This window comes from Macrobrachium rosenbergii, chromosome 21 (assembly GCF_040412425.1).
Source record: "Macrobrachium rosenbergii isolate ZJJX-2024 chromosome 21, ASM4041242v1, whole genome shotgun sequence".
In the NCBI taxonomy this organism is placed as follows: Eukaryota; Metazoa; Arthropoda; class Malacostraca; order Decapoda; family Palaemonidae; genus Macrobrachium; species Macrobrachium rosenbergii.
The window spans coordinates 43,989,273-44,004,444 of NC_089761.1; positions in this window are offsets into that span (position 1 = coordinate 43,989,273).

Sequence of the window (15,172 nt, forward strand, 5' to 3'; positions counted from 1 at the left end):
TATACATATTATCTGTGTGGGTCTTTTAGAAAAGAGAGAGACAAAGACAAAGACAGAGAGTGAGAGTAGGGTACAAAAGCGTTGATAAATTTGTGAGCAATAATACCTAATTTATTGCGACTCTTTCGCTTGTGATGTGATCTTGCCAGGTGCATTGTTCAATTCCTTTATAACTCAAGGTCTCAGGACTGTCGACTATGGCACTTCCATCAAATGAAATGTATTAAATTTTGTTCAGCGGGAAACTCAGCTTTTAATTTGTTATATTAATGAGTGTTTATTGCTTTTCCGATGAAAATTAATAATGCTAAAGATTTTGTCTCCTTTTAAATTCAAGCCAAGAGTTTACAGATTGCAGATAGGTTGTTTTGTGTTTACGTGGTTGCTGTGATTCTGCCGAAGGCGAGCCGCTGTCAACATCGTGCAAGTTATTCTCTTTACAGATACCAAATTCATTATATCGAAAAGTTTCTGATTTCTCACTTCCACAGAATACAAAAAAAAAAAGTCTGAATATTACACAATTACCAGGGGAAGATATTTTATGCATATTGTTTCTTATATATATGAGTGCATACATCACATTTGTACATGTTTATGTACACATTTTCTTATTTGTGCGATGTATGTATATATATGTTATTAATGCGGATAAGGGTATGAATTAAGGAGGCCATATTTTGGAGTTGAACTCTTAGTTGATGTTCACTCAAATAAGGGCATAGGTCAAACATTTTCACGAGACCAGTTGTCTTCTCGCTTTAATCAAACTTTGTCATATCGTAAGTGTCTTTGCCGACCCAAGGGAAATTTGGCCCACTTTTTAAATGTGGAATCAAAGTTGACAGCAGAATGCTGAGATTTAAGGATAACATCTGGAGCAGCGCTGTCAAGTGCCAACTCTTGGTATCACAGACAGATTAACTGAGGTGCTTTAATATTACGAGTCACGTCGAAAAAATTTTAAAAAAATGTGAATACGATGTCTTCTTTCCGCTTGTACATATAGTACTCTGATTATTCTGATATTATTCAGATGGTATAACAGATTTGCTTGCCAATTGATCATTATTTAGGAAATAAATGTGCTCCAAGACTCACATACATGTTTATACATAAGTGGTCAGTTCATAGTATGTGCGTGACGTGCAGCGTTGACGTCGCAAGCTGATGCAATTTATCATTACCTGCAAGTTGGCTTACCCGTTACACAAAGCCTTGGCATAGGTGAAGAGGTGGATCAGCTTGCTATGAGGGGATTTAGTCACGGAAACAGATTGGGGGACAATGGGTTGATGAAAAGATGTACTCTATAATTCGGAACAATTTGAAGCGAAAAGAGATTTTGGAGCAAGAAGGCACTATCTTTCTTGAAGCGTTGAAATATGTAAAAGATGCAATGAGTAGCGCATTGGGAGAAGGGGTAGAACGATGTTTTTATTTATTTATTCATTATTTTTATTTATATGATGATACTAATGCTTCCTTTGATGCGTGCTAATGCACATGTGGGTTCTATAGCTCTGTCAATTCTTCGAAAATTTCCATTGCTTTTTATCTGCAAGGCTGAGGTCTTGAAAGGATAAACAGAAACTGTCACTATGTTGCACCGTTCATTCACAAGCCGACAGCTGCCTCAGCCATAGATCCAAGGCATTCATGGTTATACTAGACCCACCATGGATCTACTCCAATATATGGGCGGTTACAGGCAAGAAATTTATGAGAAAACAAGAACCAGAATGAAAATTCAACAAATATTTCACAGTTCAGAAAAAATGAAGTTTAACGAATTTCCCTGGCCAAGATGCTTTTCCACGAATCCTCCTGCTCCGGAGATGGTCTCAGAAGTCTTCAGTCACTCTACTTCCAGTAGCCTACAATTTATATAATGAGAGGCTTTCACTTTTCCAAATTAAAGACTGCAAAATCACACTGATGGTCGCCCTTGTAATGGGGAGAATTGTTGTTCTTGGGAGATCCAACGATTTTGGAACCTGCGTGGTTGCAGATTTAAATTCCAAGGAGGTTTGAAAGATTTCAAGTCTGACGTGTGAGAGTTTCTCATATTGACTATGCTAGAGGCAGAGTTGCTGTAGTTTGCTGGGACTCCCCATGACCCAGAGGATTCATGGAGGAACATCCTGGCCTGTGAAAGACATTAAACTTGATTTTTCTGAACTGTGAAATTTGTGTTAGTTTGGCTACTTGTTTTCATAAATTATCTGGCTGTTCTCGCCTGTATATTGGAGTACAAAACCATTATAAATCTAGTGTAACCATGAAAAGGCCATGGGTTAATGTATGAAACAGCTGTCGGCCTGGGAATGAATAAATAGAGATACTTAGTAGCAGCTTTTTTCATCCTTTAAAAACGTCAGCCTTGAACATAAAAATACTGGAATTCTGGGAGTGTTGCCAAAGAGTTATTAGTTGTACAAAAAAGAAAGAGAGGCTTTACAAAAGCGTATGTATATATATCGTATATATCGTATGTAAAATGAATTAATTCTCGAACTCATTTTTTATTACTTTTATAATCCATAAAATAATACAAAAAGTGTTTTTGGAAGTTCTCAGAGTACTTTAGATAACAAGATATAAAGTTAAATCCTTGGCCAGGGGATTTTAGTAATTGTTACTTGGTGGTCCTTTGATATTGTGGTTGAAGGACGAGAGCAAAAGTATATATGTAATGTATTCGTGTTTATCAGCTTTACAAATGCATCCAAAATCAAGTGTAACTTTCAAGAGAAAGTGCAAATGTCTAATATTTATGTCTATGTATGATTAGTATTTGTGACTGACGCTTGTACATACAAATGTATTTTACATTCACATATCCTGCTGTATGGAAATGTTTGCTATGACGTACGTACGTATAAAAAATTAGGAAAATTAGAAAAAAACGCCATCTTTGCCTATTAAAAGAAAATGAGGCGCGTAAGAAACCACCTTCATTAGGCTTATGATGTTAAAAATACCAACACTCACATTATCCTCCTTATCACGAGTGTAAACAGGAAGGAAAGATGACTCCTGATCGACAAGCGCAGCCCCTCCCCCTCCTTATTATTTTTTTTATCTCTGCAGAAGGAGGTTAATAATCCTCGAACGTGGAGGAAGTCAAGAGTTACAAGGAGAGAGTATATTAAGTGGGAGTAACTCGAACGTCAACATAGTGTGGCACCTGTACCGAATCCTTCAAATGCAACCCAAGACTTTTCTCCGCCTCGGGAAAGACTTAATTGCTGCCAGACTGTTTTAACGTGCCTAGCTCAAATGTGACCTTTTTCTTCTTCTCCCTTTTTATTGGCGCGATAGAATCAGGCCTGTCTTATAAATATCTTTATTCATATAGCTGTTCTCATTGATGGCAGTGTTTTTTTTTATAGTTTCATCATTTTACTGTATCATATGTCATCATCATCTTCGTCATCATTACCATCATTTTTGTTGGAAAAGAATACCCCCGCAACCAAATTATTTGCATAAAAAACGAGAGCAAAAACTAAAAATTGCGCCCCATTTTCATTTGCAGTCTCCTAAGCCCTCCTTGCTCATTACACCTTCCATTCCTTCACTGTATTTACTAACATTTACGTTTTGCAAAATCTGTCTTACTGTTTTCCTACGTTATGACGGTTTGCGGCTTCGTTGGCGGTTAAATTTAAATTTATTTCTTCCGTTACGTGCCATATCTTCGTTCTTTCCCTAGTATTTTTCCTTACTTGATTTTCTCAGGAGCAGAACTTGTCTTTGTGTCCTTTCAGTTTACAGTGCTATATGTGAGTATAGTGTCCAGAATGATTTTATCAGTAATCTCATGTATAAGGATTTCTCTTGTGCAAACTTGGTCCACTTGACTTATACTTATGGTTACTGGACTGTTAGCCTGTTTAGTAGGCGTAATTGATATTGTTAAACAACCAATAATAACAGTAACTAGGTAAATATTTTGATTGTGGTTGCAATTGTCATCATTATTATACTATCGAAGTGCTAGGTTTGTCATTATCATAACATCATCTTTATTTTCATCATCTGCCTGTCGAAGAGTGACTGGATTTTCTACAAAAACAAATGTGGTTTAGGGGTTTTATGTTGCTAATTTTCCCAGCTGTACAGTAACTTGGCTCTTTCATTAATTAGGTCGACGCTGTCTTCATCTCATGTTTGTTGGATGCCTGAGGAGAGAAGACTCTATCAAGATTTTCATAGTTTATTAGATTTCGGTTAGGGCTTTGTTAATTCCTCTAGTTTTTAAACTTGAGTAATTAAGCATTTCAAACCTATTCTGTATATATTTTCTGCATCTGGAAAGGGGACCCATGAAGTAGTTTTGATGGAGTACAAATATATATGTAAAAAGATTTTTTCCTTGGACATGATATCTAAATAGTATATTTTACGTTGATTAAGAAACAGAGTAAATGAGAAATATTATTGCGAGAAACAAATCGTCTTAGCAAATATAAATAATTTCAAAATCCGTTTTTCTTTTTATTTTATATAAGGTTTAACAGAGGAATGATACAAGAACCGTACTCTTGCTCTTGGTGAACCCAATCCTACCCGTCTTATTTCTTAAATCTCCTGGGTCCTTTGAGCTCGTTTCTCGATGGACATAGCTTCTAAAGCTAAGCATACTTCAGGGTGCTGTAAATTAGATTTAGTGTGTACTGGATCTTATCCCGTGAAATTTTAAGCGCCGAGCGAAGATGTAGGGATTAGGCTGCTATCGACTTCTCTCACATACGCATACCATCTTATTAGGCACTGAACATTATTAGATATCATTGTTTAACTTACATGTTTGTGTGATGTTTTTATTTGCCATCATACGGGTACATGGGCTTCAGAAATAAAACCTGAAAAGGAGAGAATTTATTGTATAATTGCTTTTAGTTTGTTGAAATGATATGTAGCCCGCCCTTTAGCAGTTTACTGCGCTCTTAATACTCGAAAATATAACTCTACTCAAATAACATATATGAATAAAACATATGTTTTGGTAAATTACATTTCCTATGTAGGTTAATTGCCATAATGTTTAGAAAAGGTAAGCAAATGCAGCAAATAAATCTTTACGCATTGCGAGAAACGGCTTTAGGCGGATTTACGGGGCATACTGCCTATCAGAAATGAAAGGTAGGCGGGGAGGCTAATTATGCAAGTTTTTTTTTTTTCCTCGAAATGGAATTTAAGATGCTGGACTAACACCGTGTTATTATGGTTAATACCTTTGGGTTGATACGGGTGATCTGTCAGATACATTTTTTTCACATGCAACTGGGAAATTATTACAGCTCGAATTGCTTTCTGGCACGGAAATGCGTCAAATATTTATGAAGGAGCCTGCCGTTGGCATGACTGATATAGGAAAGAGGTATGTGACAGCGTGAAACCAAGGAGTTTTACGAGCGGTTGGAATGTTGCATATTCAGAAGTCTTAAGTGACAGGAATTCGCTTAATGAAGTGGTGCCTGGTGGAAGGTAAAATATGCGCTGGTATTTGTTTGTGTATCGATATATATGGCCACAGTTATTCCATTTAATTTTTATGCCTCGTGGTGAAAATAGAATTATGTTTGATTATTAATAACACGAACTAGCATCACAGCAACAACGTCATCGACACAGAAAAGCATACATGTTGAAATTTAATGTATTTTTTACAAAGCTAAACTTATTTGAAACTGAATTTCTATAATTCAGGCGGCTTCAGTTGATATCAGACGATGCGAAACGGCATCAAGAATAAAATTCCAGCTGGCATTAAGAATAAGGTTACTTTCAATAAAACAATCGTTTTGGATATTGCAAGAAGACATAAATATGTTTTACAGAAGACACTAGAACGTGTGCGTTATGAAAATATAGTTCAACATTTCTTGTCGAGACGGATGTATAATGCATAGGACAAAAAGGTTGGGCAAAGTCATACAATATTTATTGTCTCTGCAGTAATGTGAATAAGGAAATTAACTGTTTTCCGTCGTTATTATACTGCACAAGAAGTCATGTATATGGAGCACGGTAAAAAAAAGTTATCACCTCGTTAAGAAATCATTTCAAAACACGGTGCCCAAAGTAAAAATTAGAAATATTGCGAAGAGAAAAAACACAGAGAAAAATAAAGGTAAAACCTTCAAATTATTTTAATCACATTTAAAAGCAAATGCATACATACATACATACATACATACATACATACAGTAATTCCATAAATAAACATTACCTGGGAAATGGCAAGAAAGTTAAGACATGAATGCATGACCCTTGGAAATAGTGTTATTGATTTATCGCTGCCAGAAAGACTGTACCATAGTTGTGCAGCTTTGGGACGTCTGATGATCCCAGCATGGAGCAAAGCTCCTTATGGTAATCTGAGCTGAAAACATAGTAAAAGTGAATGCTATTAAAATGTTTACAAATATGACTCTTAAATCGTTATCGCGCAAATAGTGTTGATAAGGCATTTTTTTAATTTCGCTTTTTAATAAATAACGAATTAGAAAGGGTATTGATCCATTAATATTTACATCAGGTATAATTGCTTATGCACGCCTGGATATATATATATATATATATATATATATATATATATAATATATATATATATAAACATGGTAAATACATATATATATATATATATATTATATAATGTTTATATATATATCTTGATTAACCATCCTAGAATCCATAATTATCAAGAAGACTGTACAAATATTCAATCGTCCTCAGTGAAATTGTTTATAGCCTAGTTTGGACAACTGGTTTTCCTCAGTTTTTACTTATTTATATTAGTTTTGTTCTTTCCTTCATAAAGGTTGTTTTAAGATTTTAGTGAACTCCTTTTACTTATTGGAATGTGTTTTGTTTTAAATATTTTTCTACAGAAAGAGCTGTTGTCATTGCATTAATTTGTTATTGATGTTCATATTATATTTTATAGTATAAAATGCGACTTGTTTCGTCGCGAAACGTCGGCATTGAAAATAAACTGTAGATGATGAGGATGCCTTTCCCCTACTGCTTCCTTTTCGTGATATATATATATATATATATATATATATATATATATATATATATATATATATATATATATATATATATATATATATATATATATATAGAGGCACACTTAGTTTGAAACCTTTATCTGTACATGTACCTGTCATTTATATGAATTAATACTGCGCGCTGTTGAAAAGTAAGTCAGTATTTAGAAAGTATGGTTGTTTGGATGGTATTTCAAATTAAATTTTAATGTTGTTGTACGCTTGGACATTGAATTTGCCACGGGAAAATTCTCCACTTTAAAAATAGACAGGAACCGATAATGAATTATCTTACGAATCTGTTATAGATCTTGGTGAAGTTTGACCTTCTGGAAGTGAAATGTGATTAATTTATATTCTTCACCTTCATCTTTTTCTATGTCAGTCTTACCCCTGCAGGGGGTTGCTGCTTGCAGTGTACCTTGCACGGCACACTCGACGACACTAAAAGCTCTTTGGAGCAAGCCTTCAACCACACCTGCATTGCTCTGTGCCATGTGTTTTTTCATCCTTTCGTTTTTGTCTCTTCTCACTTGTCTTAATGTTTTAGGCTAATTTTCCGTATTTTCAATTCTCATTTACGAACAAATTCTCCAGCCGAGCATGCTGTCTGTCAATGTGACTGAGCGGGCTTCTTTAAATTGCTTGATAATACTAATATCTTTTTGTAAATATTTAAGAATTTTGCTGTGTGATTTTATCTTTTTTCGTCTGTGTTTCATCTGTTATTGATGTATATGAAATCTGTTGAAATGTGTTAGCTCAGAAGTTAAAATGTACTGGCTGAAAACGGGAACAGCGTACTTTGAGGTCTTTGCAAGTGTTTATCATTTAATTTAACTTCTGTATAACAATACTTACAATCATTATTCCTTGTTTCTTTAGCACAAACTTTCTCTTACTTTCATAATAAGAAAAGAAGCGGAAAGATAATGAATATTGGATTATCTTTAACATACCAGGAGCCTTACGTAGGCTGATATTTGTTAATATCTCTGCATTATTAGCTCAGAATTCCAACTGAAATTTAGAGAGAGAGAGAGAGAGAGAGAGAGAGAGAGAGAGAGAGAGAGAGAGAGAGAGAGAGAGAGAGAGAGAGAGAATGTGTGGGTGAGATGATTAACATACAGACATGTCTTGCCAACGTGAAAGTTGTCCTCAAAAGATAACATCTTAGGGAAGGTTTGAAGAAGGTATTTTAATTTAGGTTACACGTATCTGGTCGACAACAAGAGGCTTTGAAGTTTTACATTATTAATGTTTGCAAGGCAATTTTCCTAAACAGGATAAGCATTGATTTCCCATAACACTTTTTTTCACATCCTTTAAGCTGTTATGGAATATTGTAATTTATGACAAAGCGAGTGTAGTATGTTCATGGAAGGTACCTTGCTATGTTTTCATTTCTCTGTCTCTGTATATATTGACCTAACTATTTTGCTCCATGTCATACCATCCCAGTGGCTAAACACCTGTTTACTTTCGTCATAGTTGTGTCAGCCATGTCATTTTAGCCTATTACCCAAATGACCAACGAACCCTAATATGCGCGCGTATTTCTTGTATTGGAATGATTAGGAACTCAGCGCTTAAGAATTAAAGTTTTCATTGAGATACTTATCAGCTCCAGAGACCCTAACCTATGATAAAGAAGATATGTTTTCCATTATCAGAATCTAAACAGCTTTCAAATTAATGACTTGATAACCTCATTACTAAAGACGGTCAGTCTGTTAGGAGACTGACCATGGCCAGGAGCCTGTTTCTTGTTCATGGATATCCTTGATTTACTAGTAAACCCAAGCTAATTAAGTTAAAACCAATTATGCAGACGTTGTTTTGTTTTGATTAGTTTTAGAGTGGAGGGCTAGACGCACGAAATCGTTTACCATGGGTATATGGGGCATTGCAATTACAGTAAATGACAAGTGGTTTTTAGTAGTACCGTAGTTGTAAGTAATGCAAAATGTAAGAATGGCTGTATGAAATACCTATGTTGATCAGAAGTCGCAATATGTTTATATAGTAACCTTCTTTAAGTCACCTAATACATCACAACTTATTATGAATTAATCTGTGATTAAAATCAAGTAGCGTTTTATTGCTCAAATATCAAATATATATCAATTTTCTGTCGTCAGAGTCACAAGTATAGAAACAAATATTTGAGTAGCAAAACATTTGAAATACCCTATGTAGGTATATCAGGTTTCATTTCTCTTTGTCTCTTCCACAGCAGCTATACACGGTAGCCACGTCAGTCATTTTGTTTACTTGTGAGGTATCCATTATGGTTTTGTCTCTAGGAAAAGGAAGGACAGGCTGTGCGGAAATAGTTGCAAAAGTTGATGATATGCCAAGACAGAGTAAATGTTCTGGTGTTTAAATTCACATTTGTCGCAAATTATTTTTTACATCATTTGTTTCAAGAGCTACATTTCAAACATTATCTAGACCAGTCACTACTTCCTGAATTAAATGTATCTGTCTAAAGGTCAAATCCTTGTACGATGCTTGTTTTTCTGCTTAGATTGTGGAAGTTGCCATTTTAAGATTGTCGGTTAATTATCCTTGTTGGCAGAATATCGAATTATCTCATGCCATATCCCTTTAATCGTTAGTTGTAACCCACATCAACGTTTCAGAAAATATGCTCCTTTTTCTTATTACAGATTTTTGCATTTTGTGATTTTGTGAGATTCGTACTTTGGCATTCGGTTTTCCTCCAGGCTTTTACAAAATATTTTCAATGAAATATCTCGGTCAGTGAGTAATTAACTAGAATTTGTTAAAATAATAAAAAGCCATATTAAGTTAGAAGAAATGTAGGACTGAACAAAGCAAACAATTCCAAATATTCTATTCACATGTATTTTACTGCATGTCACGTGGATTTCGTAGATTAGTACTAGAATTTAATGTTTTTCTTCGGGTAGTTGTAGTTTGTGCATGTAGAAGACTAACTGCTTTGAATTTAGGTTTATAACGAGCAAGATGAGAAGGTGATTTATGAGTAATGTTTTCTTATAAACACCGAAATGTAACACTTTCAACTCGATAAGTTGACTGTGGTTGGCCAGAGTTGCTACTTATTCATTATATGCACAAATAATGCTTCACATTCTGAAAAGCTGTTGTATCGTAGTTTTTCACTGCAAGACCTAATTTTCTATAACCAGCTGTGGTAGTACACTCGAAAATTTTAAAGACTGTGAACATGTATGTCTCCTAAGAAAGGTAAATGCTTATTGGTAAGCAGTCGAGTCATCTTCCTTGACTAAAAAACACTGAAAATCCATCCTGTGTTAGTACAATATGGAAAAGGTACAATAAAATTGCAACGCATTTTACAAATAATATCCGGTTGAAACTCAGAGATCATCAAATTTGTTATCAACATTTGCGATGTGAATGACGGGTTTTTACTCTCGTTTTGAAGAATGACAGGTGTGCAGTTTGGGAGTATGGCCATGTGGTTAGTTTGCTGGAAGTTAATGTAAACATTTATTGTTAAAAATGCATCTTAACTGGTGTAGCCTATCTTGTGATTAATACTTTGCTGTGTCACATTACCTTCCCAAACTATATAGGACATAGTCAAAACTATATCCCAGTCTACAATTTGCATCTTGCACATTTTGCGTAATATAAAGTCTCCGGTGGTAAAACTACTAATGGACCACTGAAAAAAAAGGACATTGTGTGGGCATGGAGTCTGAGAAATAAAAATAGGAAATAAATCCTAAAACTTCGTATGTGGTAGTTGTCATCATTCTGTCTTCATATGACAAAGCTGAAGCTTCTTTAAACATTTTCATTTGACTCTCTCTCTCTCTCTCTCTCTCTCTCTCTCTCTCTCTCTCTCTCTCTCTCAGGGTCGGCTGGTTCTGAACTGTTAGCCAAAATACCACCCCACCTGAATAAGTGTATTTTGCCAAAGCAGTAACTGTATTCACGTATCATTTGCAACGCACTTGTTCCTCTCTCTCTCTCTCTCTCTCTCTCTCTCTCTCTCTCTCTCTCTCTCTCTCTCTCTCTCTCTCTCTCTCTCGTACTCAAATTAACCTGAGTGTATTATGTAAACGTACAGTAGAAAACTTTCTTAAACGAGCTCAAAGGTGATCTGCGTATTTGCAATGAACAGCTTCTCTCTCTCTCTCTCTCTCTCTCTCTCTCTCTCTCTCTCTCTCTCTCTCAAAGCAAACCGTTTTTTCTGGTGCAGTGAAACAAGTAATTTCGATATTTTCAGTATATTTGTATACAAAGGTTTTGATGCTTAGTTCAGTTCCAAGACGTATTCTCTTTCCTTGTGACGTCACACTTGTTTGATATTGTTTTATTGTTTCTATTCATTAGTTAAATTTGTGATGTCAAAAGTTTAATTAATCCTCATGTTTCAAATGTATTCCCATTCGTTTAAGCTAATCAAGCTGTTGCTGGTGCATTAATTTTGCGCAGTTGGATGATGCAGACCAGCAGTTCTTTGCAAAGCTATCCACTTTGTTTCTTCCTTTTTACTCATTTTAAATTGCCCATGTTAATTTTACCTTATAGGAGTTTAAAAAAAGACTTGTGATACCAACACCGCTTTCATTGTCAAGAGGCACGAACTAAAATGAGCGACGCTGGCTTTGGAAAAAACTTGTGAAATTTTAATAGCCATAGACAAGAAGTTGTCTTAGTAAGAAGATGAGCAGGCCAAGTAAACAAATGAATTATTGTAACCAACGGAGCGACCTCATTTTAAGCTTAGGGATATTCCTAGGTTCGGGTATGATCAATCGCTGGCCCTGTATGTCAAAAAACAAAACGAACAAAGTTTGAGCGTGATTTGTATGGCACTGATTTTCCCATATTTTTTCACTTATAATTTCCTAGAAATCTCCATCTTTACAGCATAACTGTGACCAGTTTTGGTGACATAATTAAACCCCATGAGTCTTCACCACGTGATGATTTTCTACCAAAAGATTAGTCAACTGGTCCGAATATGCATATAAGATCAGCTGCATCCTCTCAGCTAAATCAAATGGTGGGGGTTTCAATGAAGCCTTTAACAAACTTTCAGATCTTTGTCAAAATACTCTCTTATGTCATTGGAGGCTTGGGAACACTGATGTCTTATCTGCTATGCTAATTTCTTCATAAGTGTAGCTGTATTTGACAAGTGAATAATAATGATAAAATAAATTACCATAAATTGAAGAAATTGTGAATCTGTTTGACACTCATGATGTGGGTCTTTTGCTTTGAAAATCGTATTTTTTGCCCCATACTTGATTCATTCATTCATATATTTTTGAGTTTCGTTGTTTGTAACAGGTTAGGTGCGTTGTTTACAGAAAATTTCTAAATATATTGCAAGCCAACCCATTTCTTTGTTCGATCTGTATAAATTTAGATATTTAGGAAATGTGAAAACGTTTGCATTGTTGTTTTTATATAAGATATATTATATCTTTGAATTATTGCTGCAGGAACTGTGCGATAAATTGTGTATTTTCGCTGTTTTATTAAGCTTTAATTGTCTAGATATATTTTCTATATACGCTAGCCTGTGCTTAGGCCTAACGTATCCTGTTTATTTTATGAGATTTTTAGAACCATACTTTTGTTATGGTAGGAATATGTAGATATTTTTAAAATCTGCTGGAAGGAGGAGTACAGTTGTTATTCAGAAATATTTCAGAAAGAATGCATTGGATAATAGACACACACATATAATATGTGTGTGTATGTTTTCACTATACGCCTTCTCTCTTTAAATGGAGTGTCTTTATTCGCTCAGATGCATATACATACTTTCTACCATATACCTTCTTATCCTTTTAGATGGGGTTGCGCCTGAAGGGTATAGTCTTTTGGTTTCCAAGCATCTCTTTACGGATAAGGTTGATAGCCTCACGCTCTTTTTCTTGACCCTGGCAGATGCTGGTACCCACTCACAGCTGATTGGAATTGTGAATGTTAGTCTGGGAGCAAACTCGGTCCCAGCAATCGTGAGCCACACGGCTGCACCAGTCATCCAAGGCCCTTGCCTCTCTCTCCATTCTTAGCTCATACAGAGGGTAAGACCATGTGCCAATGGAACTTACCAAACCTGAGTGGGGTCTAAACTTTGGACCTCTCTCTCTCTCTCTCTCTCTCTCTCTCTCTCTCTCTCTCTCTCTCTCTATATATATATATATATATATATATATATATATATATATATATATATATATATATATATATATATATATATATATATATATATATATATATATATATATATAAATATATATATATATATATATATATATATATATATATATATATATATATATGAAACATTAACTTTGATTCCTATCTATATGTCTTTTCGTACATGTGTACGTTCATATGTGCAAATGTTCTGTGTAAGTTTCATTTACTGCTTTTCACCAACAAAACCGAACCATGGCCACGGTTGTTTAGTTGTCATTTTGTAAGTTTAAATCAGTCGATCAAAACTGACAAAAGATGATCTTTTTTATACCTAATACAAGACTTGCCAAGACCAGCTGCAGAAAATTATAACTATATGATTGATTAGTTTACTCAATCTGGTGTGGCAATGACTGGTAAAATTGTACCCAAAGTTTATCAGTAACCAGATCAAAATGATCAAAGGAAAATTATTGTGAAATGACTTTTATTACCTCTTTGGCGTCGTAGTAATGTAAGAAAACCCAGTTAAAAGACCATTTTGTCTAATCTTTGCACTAACAGACCACGGTGATAGTCGTAAAGAGACAACCACAGGGATAGCACTAATTTCTGACGTGTCTCCCCTCTGCCAAAAGGGATGCTTTTCCAAATTACCCAGAAAGGAGTGAAACATGATCGTTTGTATCTTTTCAGATGACGTTTGCACAGTTTCTGGTAGCATAACATCCTTTTTTGTCAAGTATAAGATTTCTTTCTCGTTGTTAAATGTCTGAAAGAATACCTGAAGCCGCACAAATAATTTGATAAATTACTGTAATTATCAAACCCATTTAGTTTGACTGTTCCTCTCTCTCTCTCTCTCTCTCTCTCTCTCTCTCTCTCTCTCTCTCTCTCTCTCTTCTTCTTCTTCTTCTTCTTCTTCTTCTTCTTCTTCTTCTTCTTCTTCTTCTTCTTCTTCAGAAGCGTGTAACGAATAATTGCGCTGAGAAGAAAGACTGATAAAAGTGTAATGAGTGAGAGGTATTAATTAATTCGGACAAGGAACTAGGAAAATAAGATAATATTTATAGAAATGAAAACAAAATTAGTCAAAATATAAGAAAAAATACTTTTTCTCCCTACATCAATGCTAGTATAAATTTAAGACAAAGTATAAGTGAAAAAAACGGATTTCTCCTAAATTTTCTATCATAAATAGCGCTATAATGTAACAGAGCTTCGGAGCTCAGCGCTGAAGGGACCTGTCAGAAACCTCGAATAAAAATGATCTGGCGAGGTGCACAGCACCGAAGGGGAACGTCATCTTTGCCTGGTAGAGGGAGATAATTTTTTATCGAATCTTATATAAATTCCTTTAGCCAGGTGCTAATGCCATTTTCATGTGGGTGGAGAAAGGGAAGAGCGGGAGGAGGTGGAGGAGGAGGAGGAAGAGGAGGAGGAGGAGGAGGAGGAGGAGGAGGAGGAGATAGTAGTGGGGCTCCAAGAAGCTACAAGGTCACGCACGTATGTGTTCATACATTTGCAGGTGTGTCTACCAGTAGAAATTGTAATCGTCTTAGCACGCTATTTGAAAGAGCCTTTTTTGATATTTTATGCTCTTATAATGTGTGGATTTTTATCAAGTTGTAAACATTTTCTTCATTAAATTTTCTGTCTTCAAAGTAGCTTGGTTGGATCTCTCTCTCTCTCTCTCTCTCTCTCTCTCTCTCTAGAGAAGTATTATATATGCAATCTTTCGTTAAATAAAAAACTGGAAGCGAACATCATAGAGAGCCTGCCTGGTCCTCCTTATATGGTGTTAAATAAATTAGGCCACGTCCAATCGCAACCTCCTGTAGATCAAAACGGAATTCAGGTAAAAAAAACCCTCGTTACTCACACCTTGCTACGTATCTATTTTAAGGATTTTTTATTCCACT